The sequence below is a fragment of the Narcine bancroftii genome, chromosome 3 (genome assembly GCF_036971445.1).
Source record: "Narcine bancroftii isolate sNarBan1 chromosome 3, sNarBan1.hap1, whole genome shotgun sequence".
Taxonomy (NCBI): Eukaryota; Metazoa; Chordata; class Chondrichthyes; order Torpediniformes; family Narcinidae; genus Narcine; species Narcine bancroftii.
In genome coordinates, this window is record NC_091471.1 from 267996990 (window position 1) to 268016582 (window position 19593).

A 19593-nucleotide genomic window follows, 5' to 3' on the forward strand; every position below is an offset into this window, starting at 1 on the left:
ATCACCATAAGGCCACAAGATATAGGAGCCCATAGAGTCTGCCCTGCCATTTAATCACGAGCTGATCCATTTTCCCTCTCAGCCCCACTGCCTGGCCTTCATCCCATAACATTTGATTCCCTGGCTAATCACAATCTAATCAATCTCTGCTACAAATACACTCAATGGATGACCTGGCCTCCACATAATTTGTGGCATCAAATTCCAGAGATTTACCACCCTCAGGCAAAAGAAATTCCTCTGCATCTCTGTTCTAAGTGAACACCTTCAATCCTGAAGTTGTGCCCTTTTGTCTTGAGCCCTTTTCACACTAGCTGACCAGTAGATTGGCCGTTCAGTGAACCGGTTCAGGAAGCCATTTTTGACTTTCACACTGGACTGCTGTTAACTGGTTCTCTGTGTCCTTTCACACTCATCATAAGGCATCCCTGGGGATAGGGGATACTATCCTCCACCAGTGATATCTGAGTGACACATCGAGCAATTGTGAACCTGCCCAAAATCCTGATCACTGTATTATGATCTTATTTTTAAACAAAATTAATCATGCCTAATTATAACATAATTAAGCATTATGTGCAACTCAGTATGAACCCTTCAGCCCCTGCGGTGCTGATCTATATAAACCTTTATAAATTTATAAAATACAGTGGGAAAGTATAGCCGCACAATTTATAAAGACCATGGGAAAGTCCTAGCGGCAATAGCGCACAATTTATAGACAATTGGATAGCGTGATGGCGGACCTGCCCTCCCAGAATTCCATGTGGCTTTATGCATCGAGCACTCATGGAGGGGTTTCTCTGCCGCATGGAATTCTGACAGGGCAGATCTGCCATCGTTCTCTCTTTAGAAATTTATAGAGGTTTATAAAGGTCAGCAAAGTTTATATCTTCTTTCTAATCTTTTGTTTCCTTCACATTTTTGCATTCATGCAAAAACATCATTAATATGTCACTACTTTGTCCCTGGACAGTCCATGTCCCTTTCACACTGGGCTAATCGCCATGCAGGCATCAGTTGCTACTGGGGATGATAAGCATGCCTAGGTTGCATCATCCCCGGTGTGATTTGACAACTGCGTCCCAATTATGGAGCTTTCACACTGGACTCTTAACCAGTAGATTGGCTGCCAATTACTAGGACAAGGTGCCAGTGTGAAAAGGGGCTGTAGACTCTCCCATCATGGAAAACAACCTTTCTGTAGCCCCTTTCACACTTGCAAGTGGTCCCAGGAATAAATGGCCAATTGGCCTAAAAAGTGTGGAATGAAAACCATCTCAATGCCGGTGTGAAATAACATCATCTCACACTGGGGATAGACTGCCTCGACCCCTAGTGCGATCCCCAGTGTCTGCAGACGCCGGTGTAGCAATCAAGCAAGTGTAAAACAGGCAATTGCTTTCTTGGACAGAAATTACCCAAGTTTTTGCATGAGTGCAGGAACGTGAAGGAAGAAGATTAAAATGAAGGTATAAACTTTGCCTTGGGAAAGTCACAGTGGGAGATAGAGAGAGAGGATATAAATAGTGACAGAGGTCAATTTTAATTTAAAAGGTGTGGGAAAGTTGGTAGTGCTATCGCGCACAATTGATAAAGACCATGGGAAAAAGCAATGGGGGACCTGACTTCCTAGAATGCCATACAGCAGAAAACCCCTCCATGAGTGCTCTGAACACCAGCCGTGCATATAGCCCCTTCTCTGCTGCACGGCATTCTGGGAGGCCAGGTCTGCCATCACTTTTTCCCAAGGTATTTATAAATTGTGCATGATAGAGCAACCAACTTTCTCATGCTGTATAAATTATATAAGATAGTGCTACCAACTTTCCCATGCTATTTAAAAATTGTTCGTTATTGCACTTCACCACGGTCCCTTATAAAGGTTAATATAGGTTGGCACAACAACAAGGGCTGAAGGGCTCATACTGTGCTGTACATAAAGCTCATTTATGTTATCATTAATTTTGATCAAATATAAGATCATAATACATTGTTCAAGATTTAGGGCAGGCCCACCATCACTTGATGCGTCATGATGTCACCGGTAGAAGGTAAAACAGACCTAACCCCAGGGATAGCTCCTTGCAAGTGTGAATGCGTGCAGTGTCCTAGTTAAGAGTGGTCAAGTGTGAACAGCAAAAACGCTATTCCTATCCCAGGACACTGAATGGCCAAGTTAGTGGAACGCAAGTGGAAAAGAGGCTAACATCTACCCTGTCCCTGCCTTTCAACATTTAAAATATTTCAATGAGATCCTTCTCATTCTCTTACATTCTGAAGAATACAGTCCAAGACCTGTCAAAAGCACATTGTGTGATAACCCTTTTATTCCCGGAACCATTCAAGTGAACCTCCTTTAAACCGTCTCCAATCTCAGGACATCTTTTCTTAAATAAGGAGACTGGTCTCACTAACTCCAAGAAAGGAAAAGGGGCTTGTAAAGAAATTCTGAACAAACTGAAAAAAGCTGCAGATGCTTGAAGTACAAAGCTAAAACAGGAAAAATGCTGGAATCATTCAACAGGTTGGACAGCTTCCAGCTCCTGATAAAAGGACCAAACCACTGACTATATTTCTTCCTTTAGCCTGCTTGAACCAGGATTGTTTTCAGTGTTGCTTTGTCTTATGAAAGAGAATTGGAAATCTATTTAAGCAACTATTACTGGTTTAAAATGCAGCATCCCAGCCTGAGGAAGCTTGTTAAAGTGGCTGTACATTGCCAGACAATGATTAAATCTGACTGCGTGCCAATAACCCAGTTCATGATTGCTACCGCCTAGAGGACTACTAGCATTTGATTCAATGTACCTTGAAGATCGGACTTTCCTTTGGTTAGACTAGCCTGATTTTATTTGCATGTGAATTTAGAAGTTGAATGGCCTTGTTTTAAGTGATCATGGCCTTCAGATACTGCCCCCAAAGGGCCTTCAGCAAGTTATTCCATGTTTTCATACAATACAGAAAGAGGCCATTCAGACCAATACGGCTCACAGAGAAATTCTCTTCACCCACCAACCTACTCTCCCAACATTCACATCAATTCACCCCTGATTCTGCCACTCACATACTAGGGACAATCTGTAGTGACCATTAACCTACCGACCACCTCATGTTTTGAATGTAGAGGAAACTTCAACACCCTCTGAACATGTCCAGCATGACATAATTCTATTTTAGATTTCCACATGACATAAAGCTGTGAAGGGAAGCAAATTTCTTCACCCAGCGGACTGTGAACATATGTATATTTCAGAAGGTTATACAGCCCACCTCACTGACAAAAGGCAAAGGAGGAAAAACCCAACACCCAACCCCAACCAACCAATTTTCCCCTGCAGCCACTGCAACCGTGTCTGCCTGTCCCGCATCGGACTTGTCAGCCACAAACGAGCCTGCAGCTGACGTGGACTTTTACCCCCTCCATAAATCTTCGTCCGCGAAGCCAAGCCAAAGAAAATACAGTAAAATCCCTGTTATCCAGATTTCAAGCAACCAGCAAAAAAATTCACAGAAAATAAATGGGTTTAAAATTGGCACAGTTGGCCATTAGTTCTCCATTCATGCCACATGCAGTCTCGAGCAGCTGGTATCTACCAATCCCCGTAAGTGCTGGATACCAAGGATTTTACTGTATATTTCAAGTTGTAGATTCCAGGTCAGAGCAAATTCAAGGCTGATATCTATCAACTTACAGAACCAAGGGATATGAGAAATAGGCAGGAAAATGGACAGAGGATCAACATTATCTTATTAGTTGGTGTAACAAGTCAGAGATTAAATAGGTCCCTTTTATTTCTTTTGTTCTACAAACATTCAAACTAATTTTTTATATTAAAGTGTAATCGTTATTATCCAACTTTTTCCTACACTTTGATACAAACTTGAACGGAACTTGGACTCGAGGCCTGTGACTCGTCTGTGCCTCAGGGATCAGTGTTGGGATCATTGTTGTGTCATCCTTATCAATGATCTGGATGATAATGTGGCAAACTTAATCAGCAAGTTTGCAGGTGACACTAAGATTGGAGGTGTTGTGGACAGCAAAGAAGGTTTTTACAGCTTGCAGAGGGATGTGGACTGGCTGGAAAAATGGGCTGAAAAATGGCAGATGGAATTTAATGCAGACAAGTGCATTTTGGAAGGACAAACCAAGAAAGGACATACACGGTAAATGGAAGAGCACTGAGGAGTGCAGTAGAACAGAGAGATCTGAGAATACAGATACATAATTCCCTGAAAGTGGCGACACAGGTAGACCGCTTTTGGCATCTTGGCTTTCATAAATCAAAGTATTGAGTACAGGAGTTGGGATGCTATGTTAAAAGCTGTATAAGACATTAGTGAGGGCAAATCTGGAGTACTGTGTGCAGTTTTGGTCATCTATCTGCAAGAAAGATAGCAATAAGATTGAAAGAATGCAGAGAAGATTTACTAGGATGTTTCCTGGACTTCAAGAACAGAGTTAAAGGTAAAGGTTAAGCAGGTTAGGACTTTATTCCCTGGAGCATAGAAGAACGAGGGGATTGATAGAGGTATTTAAAATTGTGAGGGGGGATGGAGAGAGTAAATGTAAATAGGCTTTTCCCACTTGAGGAGAGGTGAGATACAAACCAGAGGACATGGGTTCAGAGTGAAAGGACCCGCTACAGGCAATCGATGGAGTAGCAGATAACTGTTATTGCTCCTAATTTCTTACCTTCTATTTCTTACATCCTTATCTTGAGAATATTTTTAACGTTTATTGTTTCTTTATTAATTACTGTAATTTTTGATGATGACTTCAACAAGCACTAAAGGTTGGGAGGAAAGAAGAAGAAAATCCTTGGCCTCGTGATCCAATGGTTACTTTGATGAATTACATTAAGGAGTTTTTTTATTTTTCACACCATAAATCACATTGACCATGATACATACTTTTTCCTTTTCACACATATACAGTGCCATTTTCTCCCCCCTCCCATCCCACCCTCCCTACCTCCCCCTTCCCGTCCGTTTAAAGTACAAAATTAAACCAGTCAAACAATGTTGTCATTCAATAAAAATGCACAAGAAATTCCACCGAGTCCATTCTTTTCATTTCCTTCTCCTTCCGTTAACTTAGGTAGTGATTGTCCCCGGTAGGTTTCGCATTAAGGATGTTAAGGATAGTAAAGCTACTGCTAATCTAACAGCTGCGGTTGCATGAAGTCTGTAAAATAACTGAAGAACATGGATATCAGATTAAAGCCCTCGAGTGGTCAGCAGAATTTATGGATTCTGATGGATGGAGTACTCGCGACAAACACTCGACTAATTAAATTAAATGAATTCCTGTTGAAGAAGGTCGCAGACTTAAAAGCAAGGAGTAGACAAAACAATTTGAGAATTCTTGATCTGAAAGAGTGCACAGAATCTGGCCAACTTACTAACTTTGCAGAATTACTTCGGAAAGTGTTTGGTGAATCGTTACTACCTACTTTGCCTGAACTGGACACAGCTCATAGATGGTTGGTTTCTAAGCCAGCTCCTGGGAATAAACCCTATTCTGTAATTCTTTGTTTGCATTATTTCCAAGTTAAAGATTCGTGAATCTCGCCGAAGAGGAATGTTGACATATTGTCCACAGAAGATTAGAATTGTTGAAGATTATCCCATGGAGGTGATGAAACAGCGTGCCGAATATAATGATGTTATATCCAGGCTATACAAGAGAGGCTACAAACCCTCCCTTCACTCCCTGGCATGTCTTTGGATCACTCTCCCGGGCAAGTCATATCGTTGGCTGGGCTCACTGTTGGATGCTCAGAAATTTCTCAATGACCTCCCCTCTACCTCAACTTCTGTGAATCTGTAGTGCTGTTTTTGTTTCTGTGCTCTCTTCTGAATTCGCAAGTATGTGATTCAGATCATTCAAGGTCATAGCGCTTATAATTAATTAAGTAGTAAGGATGTTCCAGTGATTTCCTTTTCTTTTTTTACTTTGATTTTACCATAAGATCTTTTAAAAAAATCTTTTGCGTTAAGGTTAGTTATTCTTTTGTGAGTTTAACTTTTCAATTTTGTTAAATATTTTGTTCTATTGGTTTGGAATACTTTTGTTATTTTTTTGGGGTTTTCTAGCCTCATGGTTAAACTGAGTCAATTCAATTCTTATGAAGTTTCTTTTTCAGTATTTCTGCTTTTAATCCAGTATATATGGATAGAGATATTAAAACTAAGTTGGAATATTTGGGTTTTAACCATCCTATCAAACGCAAGGAAGTCTATACATATTAAAAAGTTTAAAGATAATATTATATTTTTACAAGAAATGCATATCTGTTTGAATGACACCGCATCTTTTTTGATGTTGGAGGGGACAGCAATTTCATGCACCTTTTATGGAAAAGGCCGGAGGGGTTTCGATCTTACTTAACCAATCTATTCAATTTGTCAATCATAATGTAGTTTCTTTTATAAATGGTCATTTTCTTATTGCTCATGAGAAATTATATAATAAAATGATAGCCTTCGCGAATGTTTATTTGAACTTCTTTTTTCCTCCTTACCGGTCTTAAATTTATATTGTTTGGTTATGGGTGCTGACTTTCATTGTTGGCTGGACCCTGCCTTAGATTGTTCATCTTCTATAAAAGCCACATTAAGCAAGTCTGCTCTAATTATTAATTCTTTTCTGTTTAAGTGTGGCATTTTACATATATGGCGTTTTCTCTATCCTAATGATAAGGAATTTTCCTTTTTTACTGATTCCAAGATATGTTTTCACGGATTGATTCTTTTTTACTGCTAAACAAATGAATCCATTGATTTCTGCATTTAAATATGAGTATTCGATGGTCTTATCAATGACCTTTCCTGATTTGCCTCAATCTGTCAGACATTGGTTGTTTTAATTCACTTTTACTTTCTTATTCAGACATTTTGAAATTTATTAAGGAACAGATTGTATTTTTTTTGAGAATAATCCTCCTCTGGAGGTTTCAAATTTAATTGTCTGGGATTCTTTTAAGGCCTATATTAGAGGACAAATTATTTCATATATGGTGAAAATGAAAAAAAAGAGGCTAATGCCTGTACTTATTAATCAAATAAACCATTTAGATCAACAGTAAGCCCTTACATTGAAACCTGAAACATTTTAAAAATAGCTTGAGCTTAAAACTAAAATTGACGTTTTTTACTTATTCTATCGAAACATAGCTTTTGAAAAGTAAGAGCTAATTATACGTTCATGGAGATACGAGGATCAGACAGGTTTCATTAAAAATCATTATTCACATTCTAATATTTGCCAAATTGAATATTATATATTCCCCTTCTGTTTCTGCTTTGGGAAGTGTTATTTCCTTAGATGCTGAAAAAGCTTTTGATTGTGGGAATGGGAATATTTATTTGCAATACTACAAAGGTTTAACTTTGGCCTCACATTTATTTCATGGATTAAGTCATTATACTTTACTTCTGATGCTTCTATTCTTAGTAATTCTAAACCCTTCAAACTTTATCCTGGGGATAGACAGGGATGCCCTCTTTGTCTATTGTTGTTTAATTTAGTCTTAGAACCTCTGGCTATTGTCCTTAAAGGATCTCAGGATATTTCAGGTATTTTTAGGAGAGGGATTGGTCATAAAGTTTCTCTTTTTTTTTCAATTTTTTATTTTTCACACCATAAATCATATTAACCATGATACACACTTTTTCCTTTTCACACATATACAGTGCCATTTTCTCCCCCCCCCCCCTCCTCCCATGTCATAAAGTTTCTCTTGATGCTGATGACCTTTTTCTTTTTGTATTGGATCTTAACTCCTCAACTCCTGCTCTACTAATATTATTTCAGCAATTCTGTCAGTTTTCTGCATATAAATTAAATTCACAAAAGAGCAAATTACAGTACTACTCCGATTATCTGAAATTGGATTCCGGAAATCCACAGTTGTCCTCATTTATCCTCAATTTTAAAAAAAATTTGGATAAATGAGGATATCTGAAACGAATCAGAAATCCACATTTTCCAAAAAAAAAATCGGGGCTGAACTGACTGGGGACCTCGGTCTCCAAGCGGCGGCGGTAGCGGACCTCAGGCTCTTGGTGGCGGCAGCAGTGGACCTCAAGTTCCCAGGCAGGAGCAGGACCCTCAGGGTCCTGGCACGAGCAGGGCCTTGGTGGGGAAGTGTCAGTGATCAGCGATGGCCAGCATGTTTTTGGTGAGAATTAAATGTTATTTTAATCCTTAAAAAGCCTTATACCTTGTTGTGTGTTCTTGTTTAAACACTGCTACAAGTGATTTGCTGTTGCTACTGGGTTGTTTTTCTCAGAAAAAAACGTTTATCCAAAATAGGCTTGGTTCCAACCATTTTGCATAATCAGAGTTGTATTGTAATTTTTTTGAACACTCTAGCCCCTTTACACACTGCTTTTTCTTTTAAGATTGCTAAAACCCAATTTACATACCTTGAAGTAACAATTACCAAGAGTCATAAACATCTGCTTAAGGAGAATTTCCTTGCCTTATTAAATCAGGTAGAAAATTTTTATCCCATTGGTCTCCTCTTCTGATTTCCTTAATTGGATGAATTAATGTCATTAAGGTGAATATTTTACCTACATTTTTATATATTTTTCAAGCTGTTCCAATTTTTGTTCCTAAATATTTTTTTTGACTCACTTGATTCCATCATATATTTGAAAAAAAATAAATGAGTATATCTCCAAAGTGTTAAGAAGCATGGAGGCTTGGGTCTACCCAATTTTAGATTTTATTACTGGGCTGTCAATATTCACTGTGTTATACTTTGATTATATTAAGGTAGTAAAATCAACTTTGATGGATTCTGCTTTTCAGGAATGGTTCAGATTAGGTATTAAACACTTACGATTTATTTATTGATAATAATCTTGCTACATTTGAGCAACAGTCTTCCCTTTTTAAAATATTTTTATTAAGTTTAACATGTAACCATAAATATAGAATTGACAATAACCTAATAATTCATTTGTATACAAATAAGCATGCACCATAAAAGCCAATTTAATTTACCAAATTCTCTCTTTTGTAGAATTTTTCAGATTAGGGACTTTCTCTATTCTCAATCTTCAAAATTCTTGCAGGTTCCTGTTATGAATTTGATAGAAACAATTTACAACCTTCAACCAAACCAGAAAGGTAAATAGCTATTGTACATGTGCCGGAATCAAGGAAAGGTTCAGTGGATAAAATTAAAAAGACATGGGAGCAGGGCCTCTATATTTCTATTTCTGATGATTCTAGGAACTCTATTTTTAAGTTGGTCAATACATCTCTTTGTGCCTGTCACTCACTGTTACATTTCAAAGTTTTGCATAGAGCCTAAAGTTAATATTAGCTAGTATTTACCCTAATATTAGCTATTTTTGTGACAGATGTAAGAATGAGGACGGATCATTAATTCATATATTTTGGTCTTATTCAACCCTTGTCAAGTATTGGGAAGAGTCTTTTGTACTTTCGTACCAAGCACAAGACACGTCGGTGGCCTTGTTTGGGATGGTTGAACAGAGGGTAGTAAAATTGTCTTCATTTCAATGTCATCTATTAGTCTTTGCTTCTCTTATTGAAGATGAATTTTTTGTGATCAGATGGAAAGATGCTGACCCGCTCACTCATAATCGATGGATGTCATATTTAACCTTGGAGAAAATAGATGTTCCATAAGTGGCTCGAATTTAAACTTTTCCAATCTTTTTTGAATTATTTTCATAGCCTCCAATGGGAACCTTAACCAGATTCTTTGTGATTCTTGTAATTATCTGTTTCTTTTTATTTCTACTGGAAGTTTTTTTTTCTATATTGCCATTACAACTTAAGAATGGTTTGGAGTTTAGATTAGTTAATTTTCCTCTTTACCTTTGAATAATACTTTTGTATAAGAAAAATATTTTTTCTCTGACATATTGTGCTTATCTGTTCTATTACAATTTGTATTAGTTTTATGCATCATTCCTTTATGTACGTATGTACTATTATATAAAATTCAATAAAAATATTGAAAAAGAGTGAAATGGGAAAGTTGAGGGGAAACCACACAGAGAGTTCGCGGGGGGGGGGGGGGGTGGTGTGGAATGAACTTTGAGCTGAAGTGGTGAATGTGGGCTCAATTTTAACATTTAAGAGGAATTTGGACAGGTAAATGGATGGGAGAGGTATGGAGGGCTATGGACTGGATGGAGGTCAATGGGACTAGGCAAAAAATGAATGGTGCAGCACAGACTAGAAGGGCCAAACAAGCAAAAATCAGAATTGGGATTATTGGATTGCTAGCTCCTCTAAAGATACAATGGGCTGAATATGCTTTTGAGATATAACTGTCATGTGCCTACCTACAAGCTTCTGAAACACTGTTGCCATACCTGCTGTGACCAATAGCTCGGCAGCATGTTCTAGGCATCTGCCACTCTCTGTGTAAAAGATTACTTCAGGCATCTTCTTTAAACTCTTTCCTCCCCCCCCCCCCCCACTTTAAACATATCCTCTAGTATGTTATATTCTAACACCACATGACAATATTGGCCTCTCTTGCATACAGTACTACTTCAAAGGAACACAAAAATTCCCTTGGAGTCCTTCCATAAATCCATTGCTCAGGCAACAGCACTGAAACAGATGCTATGAAATGAAATGAGTAGGCTATTCTGTCCCTCATTCCTGTTCTGCGAATCAGTAAGATCATGGTATCTTACACCAATGCCATTTGCTGTCCCTAATCCTATGCCCCTCAATTCCCTAAATATCAAAAAAATCTGACCCTGCAGAACAATTCTATTGTTCTGTGCAAGTACAGTATTACTTTGTTTTATACAATTCGATCATAACTGTACTTCAAAAAGTAATTCGTCCATATTTGTGTGATTTTAATTAAACGTCCCTGTCTTAAATCAGCCATATGTCATAAATAAGTGATATTAAGCCTTTATAAGGAAGTTGTAGTTCAAAAAATATATCAAGAATATTCGTCTCAGGAAAATCAGGAATCTGAGATTGAACAAAATGTCTACCATCAATTGTTCAAAAGTTGCAAAATTGTTGTCAATAAAAAGGTGTTTAAACATTTAATACCCAATCTGTGCCAATCCTTGAATGCAGAGTCTTGCAAAGAAGGTGGCACTCACCTTTCCTCTGGAACTTCAAATCCATTCGCCTTTTTGTCTTTGCTGCTCACTACCACAAACTATGTAAAACCCATCCACTCATCTGAGCTTCCCAACACCTCACCTTCCCAACACCTCACCTTCCCAACACCTCACCTTCCCAACACCTCACCTTCCCAACACCTCACCTTCCCAACACCTCACCTTCCCAACACCTCACCTTCCCAACACCTCACCTTCCCAACACCTCACCTTCCCAACACCTCACCTTCCCAACACCTCACCTTCCCAACACCTCACCTTCCCAACACCTCACCTTCCCAACACCTCACCTCACCTTCCCAACACCTCACCTCTCTTCCCAACACCTCACCTCACCTTCCCAACACCTCACCTCACCTTCCCAACACCTCACCTCACCTTCCCAACACCTCACCTTCTCAACACCTCACCTTCCCAACACCTCACCTTCCCAACACCTCACCTTCCCAACACCTCACCTTCCCAACACCTCACCTCACCTTCCCAACACCTCACCTCACCTTCCCAACACCTCACCTTCCCAACACCTCACCTTCCCAACACTTCACCTTCCCAACACTTCACCTTCCCAACACCTCACCTTCCCAACACCTCACCTTCCCAACACCTCACCTTCCCAACACCTCACCTTCCCAACACCTCACCTTCCCAACACCTCACCTTCCCAACACCTCACCTTCCCAACACCTCACCTCACCTTCCCAACACCTCACCTTCCCAACACCTCACCTTCCCAACACCTCACCTTCCCAACACCTCACCTTCCCAACACCTCACCTTCCCAACACCTCACCTTCCCAACACCTCACCTTCCCAACACCTCACCTTCCCAACACCTCACCTTCCCAACACCTCACCTCACCTTCCTTACACCTCACCTCACCTTCCCAACACCTCACCTCACCTTCCCAACACCTCACCTCACCTTCCCAACACCTCACCTTCCCAACACCTCACCTCACCTTCCCAACACCTCACCTCACCTTCCCAACACCTCACCTCACCTTCCCAACACCTCACCTTCTCAACACCTCACCTTCCCAACACCTCACCTTCCCAACACCTCACCTTCCCAACACCTCACCTTCCCAACACCTCACCTTCCCAACACCTCACCTTCCCAACACCTCACCTTCCCAACACCTCACCTTCCCAACACCTCACCTTCCCAACACCTCACCTTCCCAACACCTCACCTTCCCAACACCTCACCTTCCCAACACCTCACCTTCCCAACACCTCACCTCACCTTCCCAACACCTCACCTCACCTTCCCAACACCTCACCTCACCTTCCCAACACCTCACCTCACCTTCCCAACACCTCACCTTCTCAACACCTCACCTTCCCAACACCTCACCTCACCTTCCCAACACCTCACCTCACCTTCCCAACACCTCACCTCACCTTCCCAACACCTCACCTCACCTTCCCAACACCTCACCTCACCTTCCCAACACCTCACCTTCCCAACACTTCACCTTCCCAACACTTCACCTTCCCAACACCTCACCTTCCCAACACCTCACCTTCCCAACACCTCACCTTCCCAACACCTCACCTCACCTTCCCAACACCTCACCTCACCTTCCCAACACCTCACCTTCCCAACACCTCACCTTCCCAACACCTCACCTCACCTTCCCAACACCTCACCTCACCTTCCCAACACCTCACCTCACCTTCCCAACACCTCACCTCACCTTCCCAACACCTCACCTCACCTTCCCAATACCTCACCTCACCTTCCCAACACCTCACCTCACCTCCCACCGTGCTGACTAATGCTATGTCTCAGCATCATGACTCACAACTAGAGTAAAATCCCTGGTATCCTGCACCTATGGCAATTGGTAGATGGCAATTTTCCAGTTACTTGAGACTGCGTGATTGGCAAACTAATGGTGAGGCATGCCAATTTTATAATTCTGTATTTTTTTTTAAAAACTGCTTCCACTATTTCTTTTTGCCACTTGCTTGAATTCTGGATAATAGGGGTTTTACTATACATACATTTTTGAGAAACAACCCCCTAGAATTATTCTGCATATATATGTGACACACCCATTGTTAATGTTAAATTATGGGTCACTTCAATTTCCTAAATCTCTAAACCAAAACAGTGCTAGAGAAACTCAGCATCTGTAGAGTCAATGGGGGTGTTTCTACTGAGCCGAGAAAAGCGCGGTGATGCGAGGTAATGCGAGGTGATGCGCGGTGACACCTCGGATCTGGCCGCACTGTAAACACATCCGGTTGTGGCCGATGTGCGGCGATTCGAGGTTCTCCAGCTTCCTACTTTTGAGGTGGTCGATGCGGGGTGATGCGAGGGACGACCTCACAGTGGAAACACCGCGGGTGACTCACCGGAAGTCCCGATTTTTCACCCGCGGTTTTCAATTGCTCATTGGACTTCCTGGTCACCTCGCATCACCCTGCATCACCGTGTATTCATCGCTCGGTAGAAACAGTTCGGATAGACCTAAAATGCGCGGTGATGCGAGGGACAAAAAATCACGGTGATGCGAGGGGTCCTTAGTATAAACACACACAATGTTTTGGGCCTGAGGAGTGCTGAAAATCAGGTGAATGCCTAAATAAAAAAGGTTTGGGGGGGGGGGTGGGGAGCAGGGGATGAGGAAGAAATAGGCAAATACTAAGAGGTAATAGGTAGATACAGATGGAAAGGTAGAAGAGAAAGAAGCTGATGAGGGAAAAATTGACCTCCTATTCCCATTAACCCTCTCCTCCAGCTCCCCACCCCTTCCCTTCCCTTCCTTCTCCTATCAGACAGCTATCTTTCAGCCTTTGCCTGCTTTGCCTTCTACCCTCCTACCAGTACCCACTTATTACCTCTTACTGATTAGACTGTGCTCCTCTCCTTTTCCCCAACCCACCTTTTTATTCACATACCGGCCTGATTTTCAGCCCTCCTGAAGAAGGGCTCAGGCCCAACTGCCTTTTACTTTCTTTGGATGCTGCATAACCTGCTGAATTTCTCCAGAACTTTTGTGCAGTGTCCTCAACCTCAGCATTTGCAGATTTTCTGGTTTACCTCTAAACCAAAATAGGCAGTAAAGCACAAAAACTTTAGCTCATGAGCTGTCGATTTGATTTTTGTTTACTTACTGACAATCTGTTATCAGCAAATGTTCCACCCTTCATATGCTTGGCTGTCTGGATGGCTATTATTGTACATCGACCTTTCTAAAGGAAGTGGTCTGCTAAGTTAAATGTTAATGCCTTCTCACACACCAACGTCCTCAAAGCCAAAATGGCTCCTAGCACTGACATTTGTATAATTACTGTTGGCTCAGTCTTTTATGAAATGTGCAGGTGCTCTAAGTTTAGATGTCATGTAAAAGCATTCAAGGCTTGTTTGATGAAACACATTCTTACCAAAATAGTAAGATTATATGTTGTAAAAATCAAGATGTTGAAAAACTTCTCTGCTTGTTAAGGTTGCTCCAGCACTTTGCTTTCACGACTTTTGACTCATTCCATTTCATAGAATCCAAAGTTGAGTTATGTAAAAAGTAAACCAACGTCCTCGAAAAAAAAAGTAATCCCTCAATTGCTGCCACTAATACAAACCACCAGTTACTGCTATGTTGCATTTTAGGGAGTTTGCTGTGCCACAAATTACAAAATTTCTGGAACTAGTTAAATAGGTCTGGAAATGTGTAAAATTCTATACAAGTTATTTCTTCATGCAGCTTGGTTTTCAAGGGCAGTCCATAAACTGATTGGTTTTCAAGGGGAGTCCGTAAACTGATGCTCAATGATATATTGTGATAATCATCCAATCTGGATTAATTGACATTTTTTTTTCCCTGAGAGCACAGAGAAAGGGCACTTCAACTGTTTAAACAAGCAACTAACTCATCCAAATCATGAAATTTTAGGACATGATTGTCAATGTTTTATTACTTTCATTTCAGTCGATAGGGTGGAGAAATTTCTTTTGTGCTTCCACATCAAATTGTGACCTTCAGACAGAGGTAGGTAAGAGCAGAAAGTAGAATTAGACTTGGCTGGAATGCTCATTGCTTACACCGATTCATCACCCATTGTTAATTTACAAGTCACTGACATTCAATGGATCTGGAATTCAATCAACGTCAGATAGTATAGTGCAGAGGTAAAATTAAGGCTTTACTCTAAATAGTAAATTTACAGATTTGCCCTAAAAATCTACCAGAGTAAATAGAACATTCATTTCCTTTGTAACATGTATTAGAAGAGTATCATCCTTAGCAGAATTTTTTTAAAACATAGAGCGACAATTATTTTTTTCATATCGCTTGACTCCAAGCTGCCTGGCCAATTCCATGCACACAGTGAAACTAACGTTGACCCTGGGATTTGCAATTGTACATACTATGTTCAGAAACAGAACAATAAACTGACAAAGCTATAGTTTCCTGTAGTTTCAGACCGATTTAGTAGTCTAGCAAGCCACTAGTTGCAAAGAATTCCAAGTAGATTTCAGGAATGTTTGCAATGAGGAATGGCCACAAAAATACCTGCATTGCCAATAATGTTCACATACAGAGAATAAATTGTAAAGAAACTAACTATCTAACCACAGGCAACTCGCTTAGCTCTCATTGCTTGGCACATTCCAAACACAGAAATGCTGAAGGAACTTAGCAGGTCTCGCTGCATCCATTGGAGTAAAGATATATAACTTTACCTCCTTTGTATGCTGCAAGATCTGCTGAGCTCCTCTAGCATTTCTGAGTTTTCACTACAATCACAGCATCTGCAGACTTTCATGTTTCACTTCATATTACAGTTGTGGACCATTTTCTGATTTTAATGCGTGCTTCCTCTATGTATCACCATCCACCTTAAACATGCTTATTTGAGGCAGATTCTCATCAGTCACTACAATCTCTCTCAACCACTGTGCATCACATTCCAACCCCATCCACTACCTTCTATCTGCTTCCTTCTGATCCACCAACGCTAAGAATAAGAAAGCTTTCAATAACTGAACAGCAATTCCAGTATATCGCACACAGCAGAGCAGCCAAACTACCCAGCTCGAAAGGGATTGAATATGTGACACAGGTTCAGATAACAAAACTGTCATATTCCTGGGCTCAACTTGGGTTTGGATTTTAATTTTAAACTCAAGAAAACCTTGGAACCACACATTATAGTGTAAATAGACGGCACTAAGACCAAAAATTGAGTAGCTAATGGAGGAACATGGCCTTCTTTTGCTTCTAATACATATTCCATAAGACAATAGGAGCCGAAATAGGCTATTCAGCCCATTATGTTTGCCCCACCATTTAATCATGAGCGGATCAATTTTCCCACTCAGCCCCACTGCCCCATAACCTTTGATGCCCTGGCTAATCAAGAACCTATCAATCTCTGCCTTAAATATACTGAATGACTTGCCTCCACAATGGCCTTTGGCAACAAATTCATCACCCTCTGGCTAAAGAAATTCTTCCTTCTTGTCTCTGTTCTAAGAGGAGACCCTTCAATCCTGAAGTTATGCCCAACTTTCTCCATCTACTCTGGCCATCCCTTTCAACATTCAAAATGTTTCAATGAGATTCTTCCCCCCCCCCCCCACTCATTTTCCCAAATTCCAATGAGTACAGACCAAGAGTTGTCAAATTCTTCTCATATGATAACCCTCTCATTCCCAGAATCATCCTTGTGAACTTCTCTGAACCCTCTCCAACATCAGCACAATCTTTCTTAAATGAGGAGCCCAAAATTGTGCACAGGTCCCGCCAGTGCCTTAAAAGCCTCATGTCACATCTCTACTCTTAGATTCTATTCCTCTGGAAACGAATGCCAGCATTGCATTTGCCTTCTTCACCACAGCTCAACCTGCAACTTTACATTCAGGCTATTCTGCACAAGGACTGCCACATGCAAGAGAAAATTATATTGAACATTTCACTGCAGGGGGGCGTGGCAAGATGGTGTAAGAATCAGACGTGCCTTCCAGTCCTCTCCTGACTCTATCTTATTGTTTTGCTAAGAAATCCCCATTAAAATTCTTTAAAAGTTTAGATAATTTCAGTGCTGTTAATTTAACTTATGATGGTACAATTGGTGGAAAAGAGCCAAAAAAAAACGACAACAGATCATCAAAAAACATTTTCCAAAAGTTCAAGTTTTGGAGCCTACCTACAGGAAAGACACCGGGACTCAGCGTGAAATGGATCCCAGGAGAGAGGTACAGTGTTCGGATGTAGAGCTCTATGTTACATCGGTAGAGCCCCCTAAAGAGGGCGCCAAACAGCCTTTAGAACAGAGTTACTCAAAGGCATTTGTCATCTGTAGAGGTGGTGCTGCAAACTGCATCTCTTGAGATACAAGAACCTATACAACTTGATGTACTGGGAGAATTTAATACATTATGGACTGGGGAAAACCCCAGCCAGCGTCCTCCAGTCATTGCTGGAGAGGCTGTGGCTGGGGTTTCCACACGCAGTCATACTATAAGGAAGGCAACCAGAATGAAGGAAGGAATAGAAGATCCTTTGGAGAAGAAGCAGGAATCTGTTGAGCCAAAATCTCTTCCAATTGAAAAGATTTTTGTGAATCTTGAATCTAAATTATTTTATACAATGCAGGGATTATTCAAGATTATGACTCAACTTGGTACTAAGTTTAATACTTTGGTGAAAATACATTCTCAACAGATGGCTGAGTTTGGAGCTTTTAAGCTTGAACTGAGAGATAAATTTAATTCGTGTGAAGAAGATATAGACGAAATACGGGATCAAGTTTTTGATGTGACCAAAATGGTCGAAGACTTACAAACTCAAAATAAAAATTTGGTGAAAAAGATTTATTATTTGGAAAACCAATCCAGACAGAACAATATAAAGATTATTGGTTTGCCGGAAGGTATGGAGGGACCAGACCCAAGAAAATTTTTTACTGAATGGATTCCGCAGGTGCTGGGTCAAGAACATTTCCCGGAAGGTATAATACTGGAACATGCTCACAGAGCCTTGCATAGAAGACCTATTTCAGGTCAAAGCCCAAGACCTGTTTTGGTTCGTTGCTTGAATTATTACGAATGAGAAATAATTTTACGAGTGGCTATTAGAAATGCATAACAGAGAAAATCACCCTTGATGATTCAAAATAATCGAGTTTTCTTCTATGCGGATTTGAGTCAAGAAGTTATGTTCCAACGACGGGAATTCAATCCTGCTAAAGAGTTGTTGTGGAAGAAAGGTTACAAGGCAACCTTTAGATATCCAGCTGTTTTGAAGGTTTTTCAAGATGGTTGCCAACCAAAGTTCTTTGATTCTCCAAAGGAACTATAGCATTTGCTCAAGAGCTGCCAATTACTCAGTTTCAACAGAGACATAGTCCACCGCGATCTCTAAGGAGACAAGAGATGGAAGAAGAGCCGTGCTTCAAGAAAGAATGGTTGTAATGGTGACTCGGCAGTTGGAGCTGATTAAAAGAAGAGTTGTCCTTTTTTTTAATGTTTTTTTTTTAAAAAAGGGATATTAAATAATGAGGATGTTAGTTTAAGATGAAGTGAGAGTTGGGGGAGAGAACTGGATAGGCACTATTTCCTGAAAGTCATCTGCTACGTGTGAGTGATCTCACACTCATTTTTTTTGGGAGTTACCGCATTGTGCGGTTTAGACGGGAGGGGATATTTTTAGCCTCCTACCTGTTTTTTTTTCCTTTTATTTTGTATTATTAGATTAAAGAGTGAAGGGTTTTTTTTTGTTTAAATATAAAAAAAAAGTATAAGAAAGTATTTGATTGTTTAAAAAACTAAAAATTGATGTGGTTTTTTTTGTAAAGTTTATTCAGTAGATAAGGAATATCTGAAATTTAAATGTGAATGGGATGGATAAGTTTTTTTTAATATTTTTTCTTTAACTTTAAGGTGAAAGGAGTGGTAATTCTGGTGTATATTATTTTGCTATTTTAGTTATAGAACGAAGGGAATAATGGTGAAAGTTATAAATTGAATTGTACAATTCTTAATGAGGCTTGAATTTTGTTTGTGGTTTATGCTCCATTTGTTGAAGATATAGATTTCGTTGTAGATGTGTTTTTATTATTTGGATATCTGAATTTTAACGTAATGATTGGGGATATTTAAATGTGGTATTGGAGCTTTTATTGGATAACTATTCAAGAGTAAAAGGGAAAAATGGTGGAAGAATACTAAAATTGAATTGTACAATGCTTAATGAGGTTTGAATTTTGTTTTAAGATGGTGGTTTATGTGATTAATATGATGATAGATGTGAAGTTAGTTGATATTTGGTGAAGGTTTATCTCTATAGAGAAAGGTTTTTTTTCATCTTTTTTTTATGCTACAATTTTTTTTTAAAAATTGATTATTGTTTAAGAATTTTTGATAGATAATGTTACTAACTTTACTAATTTTTTATATTAAGTTTGAGTTAAATATATGTTTCATCT

General features: G+C 39.9%; 1 protein-coding gene across 8 annotated transcripts in view; it reads right to left on the reverse strand.

Annotated features, from left to right (window-relative positions):
- Positions 1 to 19593, reverse strand: part of LOC138758736 (spindlin-1-like) — a 77903-nt gene that overhangs the window by 45359 nt on the left and 12951 nt on the right. The window contains exons 2-3 of one of the 8 annotated variants that reach the window (XM_069928073.1): positions 9023 to 9097; positions 4700 to 4793 (exon numbers count right to left, since the gene is read on the reverse strand). The exons of 4 other annotated variants lie outside the window; for them this stretch is intronic. The gene's annotated coding sequence lies outside the window, so the exon portion shown is untranslated. Of the gene's footprint in view, positions 1 to 4699; positions 4794 to 9022; positions 9098 to 19593 lie in introns of those variants that run through there. 3 more of the 8 variants (XM_069928075.1, XM_069928074.1, XM_069928079.1) reach the window with 3 other exon arrangements.